General features: G+C 44.7%; 1 pseudogene; it reads left to right on the top strand.

Moving 5' to 3' along the window:
* Positions 1-723: 723 nt before the first annotated feature.
* LOC128569068 (small nuclear ribonucleoprotein-associated protein N-like) lies at positions 724-1425 on the top strand (annotated as a pseudogene).
* The last annotated feature ends 11714 nt before the right edge of the window (positions 1426-13139 follow it).

Raw genomic sequence — 13139 nt, 5'->3', positions numbered from 1 at the left:
TCTTTTTATGTGGGTCAACTAATTTGAACACTACATTGAGAAAGCCCCTGTAGGGGGCTGGATATGTCCCCACACCCAAATGTGTGTTCATGTCCTAAACCTTGAAGCCTGTGAACGTGACCCGTTTGGAGATTAAGAGTTGGAAAACTTGAAAAATTACATTTGCAGATATTATCAAGTTAAGGATCTTGAGATGAGCTTCTCCAGAATTATGAGGATGGGCCCTAAAATCAATGAAAAGGGCCCTCCCAGAAACTGCCTTTGCAGAGTGGCCCCCAAATTATGTCCATCTGCATTCAGGAGGAGTCTGCCTTCTCTTAATCTGAGATTTCAACTTATTTTTACAGGGACTGCTTACATCTGAGACAGACTACAGAACAGCATGTGTCACGGGTGGAAGGCCAAGTCAAACGCAGAAGAACAGCCTCTCTGAGAGTCAGTTGTCCCGGAGGCATTCTCACCAGCAAACACCCATGGTGGACTTCCAGGCTGACCTGAGACAGGCGTTGTCAGCTGGGACACCATGAGGTGGCTAAAGCAGTATTGAAACAGTGGAGAAGTGATTACAAGCAAAAGCAGGCTCCATCTACTGTTTGAAGCTTCTGCCCAGCTTGCATTGTTCCTAGGAGAACCTGCATCATGCCTTTATCTATTGCCTCCTCTTTTGGTTTTAAAGATCAAGAAATTTTAACCATGGACATCAGAATTGGCAGAATAGCAACCATGACTGTGAACGAGAGTAGCAAGATGCTGCAGCACTTTGAGTGTGGTGTGTGAGGTATCCTGCAAGAAAGACGGCTGATTCTTCATTGGCACCTGTAAGGCTTTTGACGAACATATGAACTTGACCCTCTGTGACCATGATGAGTTCAGGAAGATCAAGCCAAAGAATGTGAAGCAGCCAGAACATGAAGAAAAGCTGGTTTGGGGGTCTGCTGGTGCTGCATGGGGAGAACTTGGTATTCGTGACTATGGAGGGGCCACCCTCCAAAGATACTGGCACTGCTCAGGTACTGCTTGCTGTAGCCCCAGGAGGCTCTGGGGTTGGGAAGGCAGCTGGCAGAGGCGTACCAGCTGGTGTACCAATTCCACAGGCTCCTGCTGGGTTAGCAGGCTCAGTCCGAGGAGTTGGGGGATCACCCAGAGGTAATGACTCCACAGAGATGAGGCACTATAGCAGGGGCATTGCTGAAGCCCCAACCCAGTACCCACCAGGATGAGGGACCCCCAACCCCTTGTAGGTAGAGCAAAGCCACCTCCAGGCATTATGACTCCTCCACTTGGTGAGACCACCCATGGGCCCACCAATTGGACTTCCTCCTGCTTGAGGGACACCTATAGGTATGCCTGCCCCTTGGAATGAGACCCCCTCCACCAGGAATTAGAGGTCCACTTCCCTCAGGAATGCATCCTCCCAGACCCTAGGATACTGATACTGTTGATCCATCTCAAGTCACTTTTTCCTGCAATGTGTCTGTGAAATTACGTAGAATATGAGCTTTTTGTCCCCTTTTCCCATTAATAATAACTAATAATAAATGCAAAGAACAACTCAAAAAACAAAGTCAGTGACAAATGTCCTTTTAAGAAACAAACAAACAAAAATACATAGGCACAAAGAAAAGGAGAGGGCCATGTGAACACAGGGACGGAGACTGGGGGTGTCAGCCCCCAGAAGCTGGAAGAGGTGAGGACCTCTTCTTCCCTGGGCCTCAGAGGAAGTGTGGTCCCCTACCACCTTGGTTTGGGACTTCTGGTCTTCAGAACTGTGAGAGAATAAATTTCTGATGTTTTAAGCCACCCAATTTGTGGCACGTTGTTAAGGCAGATCTAGAGAACTGATACGGTGACCTTTCCAAAGCTCAGTGGGAAAGGGCACCTACCAGATCCTATGTCTGCGTGAGCAAGGGAGGCAGTGTGCCAGGGACGTGCTGAGGGTCCACAGCTACCAGATCATCGTATCCAATGTGATTCAGCATAGAATGGTGCAGAGGTGGAGCAGGAGAGCTTTCCTCTGCCTGAGGGGAGGTAAATGGGGAGCAGGGGAGTGATGGCACTACTGGGAGCTTTGCGTCATCAGCTGAACCCAATAATACTAAATGGGACAACTTTGGGGGAACTTGGGGAAAGTGCAGGCAGTGGCAGGTTGTCTTTTTCATCCCCCCACCTTCTGTCTCTAGGTAGAACCACAGTGAGTCCTCTGGAAGATGCGGGTAGGGAAGTCGCCCCAGACACAGGTTTCTGCTTCCGTTGGTGTCACATTCCAAAGTTTAACCACCCTTCCCATGAGGTCTCCCCTGTCACAGATGAGTCGTTTGTGGCACCACTTGAACCTTGGTTTTCCTGCCTTGTCTACAGCAAAATAGCCACCAAACTCCCTCCACCTGTAACTAGAGGGAGCCCAGGGTGGAGAGAAGCTGTCCGGGCCTCCGGCTCAAATCCAGCCTTTGTTTACCCTCCTTTGGGGTGTGATCTCCGAGAACTTCTTATCACTTGTCTTCAGTTTCCTCATCTGCAAAATGGGAAGAAAATTAATATCTACTTCAAGGCGCTGCTTTGAGGATGCAATTAGTTCACAGGTATGAATATGCCCAGTGCATACACTTAATGACTGCAAAAGTGTTTACTAAAAACAAAACATGGAGACTAACGAACAAGTTAAGTGAAATCAGTGTTGCACTGAATTCCAGGCCCTTTTACCTTTCCTCATGGGTTTTCTTTTGCAATTACCACTGACTGTGTACGAAGCACCTGCCATGTCACTCATTTAGTACTCACAACAGCCCCTGAAGGAGCTACCACTGTTATGCCCATTTAACATGAAGAAACTGAGGCTCAGCGAGGAGAGTGCCTTGTCCACAGTGATGTAGTAAACGGAAGGTCCATCTCTTAGCCATGGTCTGACTCAGTCTGTGCACTGAGGACTCCCCTCTGAGTGCTCCCCTGCTGTCTCGGTTTGAAATGGAGGACCTCTAGGATCGGTTGAGGCCACAGACTCTTTGAGGAAAGGGAATGCACTTCTATGTCTTTTTTTTTTTCTTTTTTTGAGACAGAGTCTCATTCTGTCGCCCTTGGTAGAGTGCCGAGGTGTCACAGCTCACAGCAACCTCTAGCTCTTGGGCTTAGGCAATTCTTTTGTCTCAGCCTCCTGAGTAGCTGGGACTACAGGCACCTGCCACAATGCCCGGCTATTTTTTGTTGCAGTTTGGCTGGGGCCAGGTTTGAACCTGCCACTCTCGGTATATGGGGCCGGTGCCCTACTCACTGAGCCACAGGCACCACCCCTTCTATGTCTTTTTTTTTTTTTTTTTTTTTTTTGAGACAGAGTCTCATTCTGTTGCTCAGGCTAGAATGCCCTGGTGTCAGCCCAGCTCACAGCAACCTCAAACTCCTAGGTTCAAGTGATCTTCCCGCTTCATCCTCCTGAGTAGCAGGGAATGCAGGCGCACACTATAACCCCTGGCTAATTTTTCTATTTTTAGTAGAGACAGAGTCTTGCTCTTGCTCAAGCTGGTCTCAAATTCCTGAGATCTAGTGAAGGATCGCCTCAGCCTCCTAGAGTGCTAGGATTACAGGTGTGAGCCACTGTGCCAAAAATGAGTGAATAATGGGAGAGTTTTTAGAAAGCAACTTTTTACTAAGATGAGGGACATCTGCTCTGTCATCTACCTTCTGCCCTAATTTCCAGCATGACACTGTGCCTGACAGCCATTTCTTTTAAATGGGGATAATAATATGCCCTCTGCCTTGCCATGGAGACTGGGCTGGGGGATTATTTCAGATGCCTTTCAGCTTGGACACAGCCAGATGCTGTGGCTCTCGGCCAGCTCTCTAACCCTAACAGTGCCTGGAGAACAGTAGGGATTCCGTGGTTATTTGCTGAAGGAGTAAATGACTCAGTGCTTGTCTCATCCATTTCGGAGTTATTAAAAGCTGTAAAACCAACTTTGCATTGGCTGGATGGACCAAGAGTAAGTTGCATTGTCCTGGCTTGGAGCAGGGCCTTCCCATCTCCTGTAGGTCAGGTCCGCTCTTTCAGTTGGAATGGTGTCTATCCATTCACCCACTGCAGCCTAGAAAGGGTTAACCTTGGGTAGCCTGGCCTGGGTGTTCTCCAGCCTGCCTGCCTCGCCCCATTACCTAGCCTCCAGCTGAGATTAGGCCATTAGTTTACTCATAAACAGGTGGCACACTCCACCTGAGCACCTGGAGATAAGGGCCATTTTCAAGCTGCAGCACTAAATGCTGCTGTCTGCACCCCCCACCCCCATCTCAGCAGTCTGGGAGGTTGTCCTTGTGTGTATCAAGATTTGGAAGGCCCAGAACGGCCATACAGATGGGAATGGAATCCATGATGAGGCTTCCAGAATCAAAAGTACCTTGGGCCAAGAGGGCACAGATCTAGTCTTGCCAAACCCACCAAATCAGGTACAATCTAGAGAACCCTCATTCCAGGACTGACTAAGGCTGGCATCACCCCAAGGTGAAACTTAAGTAACTCCCTATTTCTAGTCTCGCCTAATCTCAAAGGTTTGGCCTTCCTCCTATGTACTTCTTCCTTGCTAGTTACCTATTAGGGGCAGCCATATAACAAACTCTCGGATGTCCTTTGACAGTCTTGAATACAAACAGCTTAACTTGTAGCTCCGACTACAGCTCCCAAGTCAAATCTCACCTACCGCTTGTGTTTGGATGGTCCACAAGCTACGAATGATTTTTACATTTTTAAATGATTAAAAATAAATACAAAAACCAAACAAGACCCTTTGTGACATGAAAATTATATGAAAGTCAAGTTTCAATGTTTATTAAAGTTTTATTGGAACAATCCAGGTTCGTTCATTTACAAATTGTCCATGTTTGTTACAAGGGCAGGGGTGAGTAGTCCTCATCCTTTAGCACCTGCTGCTGGGTACAATGAAAGTCACAGAACTACCATGGATGTGCCAACCAGTGTGAAAGACATTTTTAGACCTGAAATACATTAAATCCATTACAGATTAGCATTAACAAGTAAACATTTGCAATGATTTAGCAGCTAAAAACCACTAACTCTGAAAATCAACTAAATGAAATTCTATCTCCCCAAAACAATTCCATCTTCTCATTAGTAGCCCTGTATTTCAAAAAAAAGGACTCAATTATTGTTATTCTATTTTTCTTTTCTTCAATAAAAATTTTGTGAATTTTTTTCTTTCTTACACTTTTATAAAAGCCTATATTCTGCCTATTGTTCCACAAAGCCTAAAATATTGGCTATCCAGACCTTCACTGAAAATGATTGCTGACTTTTGACCCGGACCATTGAACTGTGCCAGAAATTCATTATCTTGGTCTCCTGGCTCCCTGTCCTAGATGGTCTTACATCCATCGGGAGGCTGAAATGCTTTACAGACCACAGTAAGAAAAATTTGGATTTCCTGCTCTCATTGCTCTTAGGGGACGATGAAAAACTTAACCAAAGACTGGTCAAGAAGTATCCCTTGTCCTGGCCTCCTGGCTAGCTCTCTCCTCTCATTTCACGTAACTAGTACCCCCTTCACACTCCCACAGGAGACCCATCGAAGGCTCATTGCTTTCTTTTCTGATCTGACTCCCCATCGGATAAATGTAGTTTATCCTGGTCACCTGATGGATCAGCTAATACCAAACCAATGGAAAATAAATTTCATTATTCAAATATCTATAAAGCATGATGCCAGTGGCTAAACTAGTGGGAGGTCCTATTTGGTATGCACCCCAACCCCAGGAGCAGGCTGGCTTGGGGCCATGGGACTGAGAATCAGACATTCGGGTCTCACCTGAGTTTGAGCTCCACACTTCCTGCCTGTGTGACCTTTAGCTGCTTGTATTTTTATTGAATTAATAATTCACTGAGACAGAGTTTCACTTTGTTGGCCTTGGTAGAGTGCCGTGACATCACAGCTCAGAGCAACCTCAAACTCTTGGGCTCAAGTGATTCTCTTGCCTCAGCCTCTCAAGTAGTTGGGACTATAGGCGTCCACCACAACACCCGGCTATTTTTAGAGACGAGGTCTCACTCTGGCTCAGACTGGTCTTGAACTGTTTGTTGAGCTCAGGTGATCCACCCGTCTTGGCCTCCCGGAGCGCTAGGATTACAGGCATGAGTCACTGAGCCCAGCCTGACCTCTAGCTGCTGGTCTTTCCCAGTCTGCACCTCCTCCTCCGTAAAGGCAGAGTTTACGAGGACCTACCTCCAGGATGGTTTAAAGATTCATTTTAAACTGGCTAAGCTGGCAGTGAGGCTCATTAGTGGGGCCAGAATTGAGTGCCACCATGGCTTCCCGCCCACCAACCAGTAAAACCTAGTCCTCTAGGTTTTCCCATCCCCAGTTTGGTACAAAATGTCTTTTTAAGCCTTTGCAGCCACCAGTCTCCCTTCTTCCTGCTGGCTGCTCCACCACATGCCCCCAAGGACTTCTGGAGCAGACCTCACCTTCCACAGTCCCCAGCTCAGCCAAGCCCAATTTCGTCATCCAGGATCAATTATTTCTTTTCTTCTCCCCTTAAAGAATAATAATGAATGACAGTGCCAACCCCACAGTCCTTTTATTATTCCCTCTGTCTGCCTTTGGCTTTCCTCTTGGGTTGTGTAATTTGGCCTTTACAATATCCTTTCCATGCTAACAAAAATGAAGCACTTGAGAGGAGGCCTTAGAGGGATGTCGGCCTCCTAAGCCAGGAATTCGGTGAGTTCTTGCCTCCTACTTTGTTGTGGCTGCTATTGCCTTTTTCTCTTAGAAGGTCTCAAGTCTGTCCCCTCCTTTCAAGCCCCACAGCCGTTGTCTGACTTGATAGCATCCATCTCTCTCTTATTTTCCTTGGACTCCATTCTCCTCCCCTGGAACCCACGATTCACAGGGCAGCCCGAAGATCTTTCTCAGTACAGGCCTGGTCACCTGCTTCTCCCCTTTTGCTGAAATCCTTTGTAGCTTCCCCATTACCCAAAGGATAAAGTCTGAGTTGCTTTACTCATTTGTGGCTCACAGCTGGATCCGACATGGTTTGTCCGCCTGAAAGGGTACTTTCTAAAATTGAAATTGGATGTTTTTAGTAGGGACACATACTCAGCTGACTCTGAAAGCATCAAAATTTGAGCTCCCATAGTTCTGACTCTGCTCACCTTTGGAAACGAACATTCATCATGTTTTTGCCAGACTGGTGCCCAAGACTCATTTTCCTTAGTAAGAATTCTCTGAGAGTATTGAAAAGAGGCCAGACTCAGGTGCCACCTCTCCTCACCCAGGCAGAGTGTAAGACCTTTGCTTGGTCAGTTGGACATTGTCCTTTGGGCTTTGAGTCTTGAGAAGTACAGGTATATGTACACCATGGAATATTATGCAGCCTTAAAGAAAGATGGAGACTTTACCTCTTTCATGTTTACATGGATGGAGCTGGAACATTTTCTTCTTAGTAAAGTATCTCAAGAATGGAAGAAAAAGTCTCCAATGTACTCAGCCCTACTATGAAACTAATTTATGGCTTTCACATGAAAGCTATAACCCAGTGATAACCTAAGAATAGGGGGAAGGGGAAAGGGAGCGGGGCGGAGGGAGGGTGATTGGTGGGATTACACCTGCAGTGCATCTTACAAGGGTATATGTGAAACTTAGTAAATGTAGAATGTAAACGTCTTAACACAATTAACTAAGAAAATGCCAGGAAGGCTATGTTAACAAGTGTGATGAAATTGTGTCAAACAGTTTATAAAACCAGTGTATGGTGCCCCATGATTGCATTAATGTACACAGCTATGATTTAATGAAAAAAAAAAAGAAATTCCTGCTGGAGGACTGCTGAGGAGCCAGCACTGTGGTTTGAACCATAGTATCCCGGTGGTGTGACCCAGATGCAATTCCTGTACCCCGTCTTTTTGGCCCTCCCCTTTTTCCTGAGCCTTGTTCTATAGCTTTATCTTTGAGAATCATAAGGCACTCAAGAGACTTCCCTTCTGTTCTTTTCCACTGATAGTTACTCAGAGTGAGTTTCTATTGCTGTAAATTGGTGCTTCCCTTAGTCAACCTTGTCTCTGTCCCCTCTGTTCCTGGAGCCCAAGGTCATGCTCTTTTGCCTTGCTCTAGATCAGGGGTCCTCAAACTGTGACCCATGGGCCACATGAGGCGGTGTGATTGTATTTGTTCTCGTTTTGTTTTTTTTACTTCAAAATAAGATATGTGCAGTGTGCATAGGAATTTGTTCATAGGTTTTTTTTTTTAAACTATAGTCCAGCCCTCCAATGGTCTGAGGGACAGTGAACTGGCCCCCTGTTGAAAAAGTTTGAGGACCCTTGCTCTAGATTCTCACCTGCTGTTGGTGGTGAGAGAGAGTAGCCAGCTCTATCATAGAAATTTTTATTATATGAGTCATTGAAATTTACTTGGGTGGGAGTTTCTGTCAATTGCAGAAACCAAGATTCTTGACTGTTATTAAATTTTGCAAACGTTCACTGAGTAGCTACTATGGGTCAGACTCAAGAGGAGGCCAACACTGAGCCTCACTGGCTACCCTTGAATCCTTTGCCCATCCTTGGAGCTATTTCCCAAGGGAAAAAATCAGGATGCTGTTACTAGGAGGAGGAGGTGGGGAATAGACAGTGAACAAACAGGACAATCATAATAAACACTCATTATCATCATTGGTATTTTACTAATTTGACCTGAAGGAAATGTACTTTCATTAGGAGATAAAGGACTTTGGAGTAGAGCAGACAGGAGACAAGGTGTGAACCTGGTATAAGAGTGTGACTTCCCCAGTGGGAGATAATACTAAATTCCCAGTGCTCGCCAGAGGGGACATGCTTGGCCATTCTCTCTGAAACCTGCCATCAGCTGAGTTTCTGGTCCCACCTGTTTGGATTGCCCCTGTGTAGATTAGATTCACCCTTTTCCATATTATGAGGGAGGCTCAGAGAGAAGACCTATGTCCACTTCTTCTGTCCAGTTCCTTATTTCCCTGCCCACACCTCATTTATTCATTGATAGATTCAGGTTACCTGTAAGGCTGGAATTTGGAATTAAAGACCTTGTTCTCTCTGGTCAAGTGGCTTTTATCAAGTCATCCCTGTGTACCTGTGCCTCAGTTTCTTCGTCTGTAACATGGAGGAAAGTTTAATCTACACTATGGACCTTGTAAAATTGCTGTGAAGATTAAACTTGAGACTTCAGTTTTGAAGATGCTGAAAATGTAACAGAGTTTTCATGGAAACATCATCCAAAGTGATTCAAAAGGTTATATGTGCTCACGTCTCCACCTGGTTTAAACCATTTTGATGGTGTCACATTGTTTGCAGAATAAGTCCAAGTCCTTTCTGAAGTCCACAAATCACTGCCTAACCTGTGCCCTGCCATACTTCTAATATTGTCATGGGTCCCTTTCTCCTTCATCATCATCCCTTCTTCATGATCTTCATGAAATGCAAAAGCTTTCCCCAGGCCGGGTCTTGTGCTGGTTGGTCCCTCTGCCTGGCCCAGAGCTCTTCCCTATTCTTTCCTCATCCCTCAGGCTCAGCACCCACCTCACCCACCTCACCCACCTCCTCGTGGAAGCCTTCCCTGAGGCCTGGACCCAGTCAGGTGCTCTGACAGACACAGAACTCATAGTTCTTCGCTTTGACTTCAAATGCAGTTACTAAGTTATTTATACAATGAGCTCGTGTATGTCTGCATCTCTCCTGCTGGAATTCAAGTTTTGTGCAGGAAAGGACTGTAGGTGACTTGCTCTATGCTGGGTTCCACCAAACTGAGGGTTCTCCATAACACTTGCCAAAAATTTTAACAAATCCATTATTTAAAAATATAAATTTAATTCTTTCTTCATAGTAGGGATTGGAATAATGCACTGTCGAATGTAATCTACCTTGTCCAAATCAATAGATTGGGTAGAGAATCCAAAGACAATTGGGATGTGTTAACAAGTTCACAGGCAAATCTGCTCACTCAGAGATTTCCACAGAAATAAATGTCCCTGACTGACCTTAATGCAGACAAATCAGGCAATAGCCATGTGGCCCTGACAACAAAAATTCCATTTTGGTAACATTCAGAAACTAAAAGGTCTTCAAGCTATATCCAACATTCTTAACAGGTAATTGGTTAAGGGTATGCTCGTCACTAATTGAGCAAGTAATTATTGAGCGCTTACTGGGTGCCAGGCTCCGTGCTCTGCTCCTGGAGACTGAGATGCACCAGGCAGATAAGACTCTGCTCTCAAGGAAGCTACAGACTGGTTAGAAGACAGAAAACAAAAAATTAAATGCAATTAATCAGTCCTGAGCAAAGTGCTCTAAAAAAAAAAAGAAAAGCTATCTTGATTAATTATCATGAACCACCCTATAAATTAGGCCTTTGTAGTCCCATTGCACAGAGGAAGAACAGAGGCTCTGAGGGGAGAAAGGGTTCACTCAAGGGTGAGTGTCAGGGCTGGAATTTGTCCATGTCGTCAGTCAGGGACGTCGTTTTCCTCCTTGTCCTGAACATCCTGCAGCCTGAGACTCAGAAGGAAGGAGTCAGAGGCTTTGGTGACTGACATGGACCTGGAATTTTGCATAAGTAGGATTTACCGAAACCAAACCAGATGTCATTGTCATCCTGCTGGAAACCAGCCCTACTGCCATCTGTATTTTGGAAAAAACAACCAGCCTTAGAAGTGCTACTGCCTGGACTTTAATTGACACAATGTTTAGGAGTGTTGCTGGCCACTCCTGGGGGTGGACGCTGAGTCCTTCAGTTGCCCTTCAGAGAGCCCTGAGCTTCTGGTATCCGTCTCTCCTTCTGTGCAAATCCTGAGCCCCAACTATCGTCCCATGAAACGGAATAAAATCGAGCTCCTCACCAAGGCGCGGGAGGCCCTGCTAGCTTCTGCTCTTCTACCCTCCTGATTAGCCCAGTTTTGTGGCGGCTCCTCCAGAGGGCCACGCTCCTTTCCTCTGGGCCTTTGCACGCTGCTGTTCCCACAGCCTGAGAGAATGTCTCTCTTTCAGATCTTTGCTCCTGCCCGTCTGGTTTCATGTGCTGGGCTGCTCAAACGTCACCTCTTCAGAGAGGCCTCTCAGACCTCCCGATCTTAAATGGTGCCCCCATCCACTGTCTGAGTCTTTATTCTGCTTCAGTTTAATTCATAGCAATGATCGCTACCGTGCATGGTATTAAATTTTGATATCGTTGCACAGCCTTCTTATGTTTTATGGGGCATTTCTCCCATTAGAAGGTAAGCTCCATGAGGCCAGAGATTTTGTTCATTGCTACGTCCTTTATACCCAGGTCCACATGGCACAAAGCAGGTGCTAAGAAAAATCTTGTTCCCCAGATCAGCTACTCCATCCTTTGCATTTTCTGAGAAACTTTACCTTGTTAGCACATGAGGGCATTATCTGCACAGTAGTCAGTGCAAGTGGGGCGCCCTGGAGCCCACACAACTCAATAGACTACAGTGTGAATGGTTTATCATGGAGTTGGGCCCCAGATCATCTCTGGACAACCACAGTTCTAAAATCAGACAGTCTGGGCTTGATTCTGGCTCCACCACTTATAGCTGTGGGGCACGTACTTAACCTCTTTGTGTGTCAGTTGGCTCATCTACAGGATGAGGATGGTGATAGGACCTGTTGTGTAGGGTTGTCATAAGGATTTAATAAACTAATATATGCAAAGTACTTAGCAATGCAAATAGTAAGTGCTCAAATATAATATATATATATATATAATATATATATATGCTACTCTATGCCTAATAGGAGCATAAGCCAGATAGTGGGAGGTACATGTAGAAACCTAGGGGGATTTTGATAAGAATGGCATTGGGTCTATAAAATATTTGGGGGAGTATTGTATTGGCATTTAATAATGTTAATTCTTCTAGTCCATGAACATAGGATTATAATTGTTCTTGAAGGATATTTTCATCGTGTAATTCTGGGATGACAGATATTTCTTTTCTATTACAACTTTAAAGATTTTGTTCTATTATCTTCTAGCTTTCACAGTTTGTGCTAAGATGTCATTCATAGAGAAATTACATTTTTTGGAATTTTAAACTTCTTTATCTGCTTGCATTTTTTTGGCTCACAATCTCTTCCTCGTATCTCTCTAACCTTGTGCTAATCTTCACAATTCATGCTCTGTCTTCTGTAATTAAATAGCCTTGTACTCTCTTTTATGAAGACACTTGTGACAGCCAAGATGGCTCACATCTGCAATGTTAGCACTCTGGGAGGCCGAGGTGGGAGGATCGCTCAAGCTCAAGAGTTTCAGACCAGTCTGAGAAAGAGTGAGACCCTATTCTACCCCATTTCATATCGAACCAGAAAAAAAAAACCCAAGTAGCCAATGCAATGCTATGAAATAAGAACAAATTTGGAGGTGCCATGTTACCAGACTTCAGGTTATACTGTAAGTCTATAGTGATTAAAATCCCATGCTATTGGCATAAAAACAGAGACATAGGTCAGTGGAACAGAATAGAGAACCTGGCGATGAAAGCAGCCTCATGTTACCATCTCATCTTTGACAAAGCAAACAAAAACATACACTGAAGAAAAGAATTCCTATTTAATAAATGGTGCTGGGAGAACTGGTTTGCCACATGTACAAGACTGAAGCTGGACCTGCACCTCTCAACACTTACAAAAATTAATTCATGATGGGTAAAAGATTTAAACCTAAGTCATGAAACTAAAAATTCTACAAGAAAGTGTGGGGAAAAACTCTGAATCTTAATGGCCTAGGAAAAGAATTTATGGTAATTGCAGCAACATAAAAAAGAAATAAATGAACTAGATCAGTTAAAAGGTTTTGGCACAGGTACAGGGGAAGCTTACTAAATGCAGAATACAAATGCCTACATACAATAACTAAGAAAATGCCATGAAGGCTACGTTGAACAGTTTGATGAGAATATTTCAGATTGTATATGAAACCAGCTCTTTGTACCCCTTGATTGCACTAATGTACACAGCTATGATTTAACAATAAAAAAAAATTTATAAAAAAAAAAGTTTTGGCATAGCTAAGAGCACAAGCAACAAAGCAAAGAGGCAACCTTCAGAATGAGAGAAGATCTTTGCATGCTATGAATCTCAGAAAGGGCTAATAACCTGAATCTACAAAGAACTTAAACAAATC

Source organism: Nycticebus coucang, chromosome 17 (genome assembly GCF_027406575.1).
Source record: "Nycticebus coucang isolate mNycCou1 chromosome 17, mNycCou1.pri, whole genome shotgun sequence".
Taxonomy (NCBI): Eukaryota; Metazoa; Chordata; class Mammalia; order Primates; family Lorisidae; genus Nycticebus; species Nycticebus coucang.
Note: the sequence above shows the minus strand (reverse complement) of the source record. Positions and strands in the feature narration are given on the sequence as shown.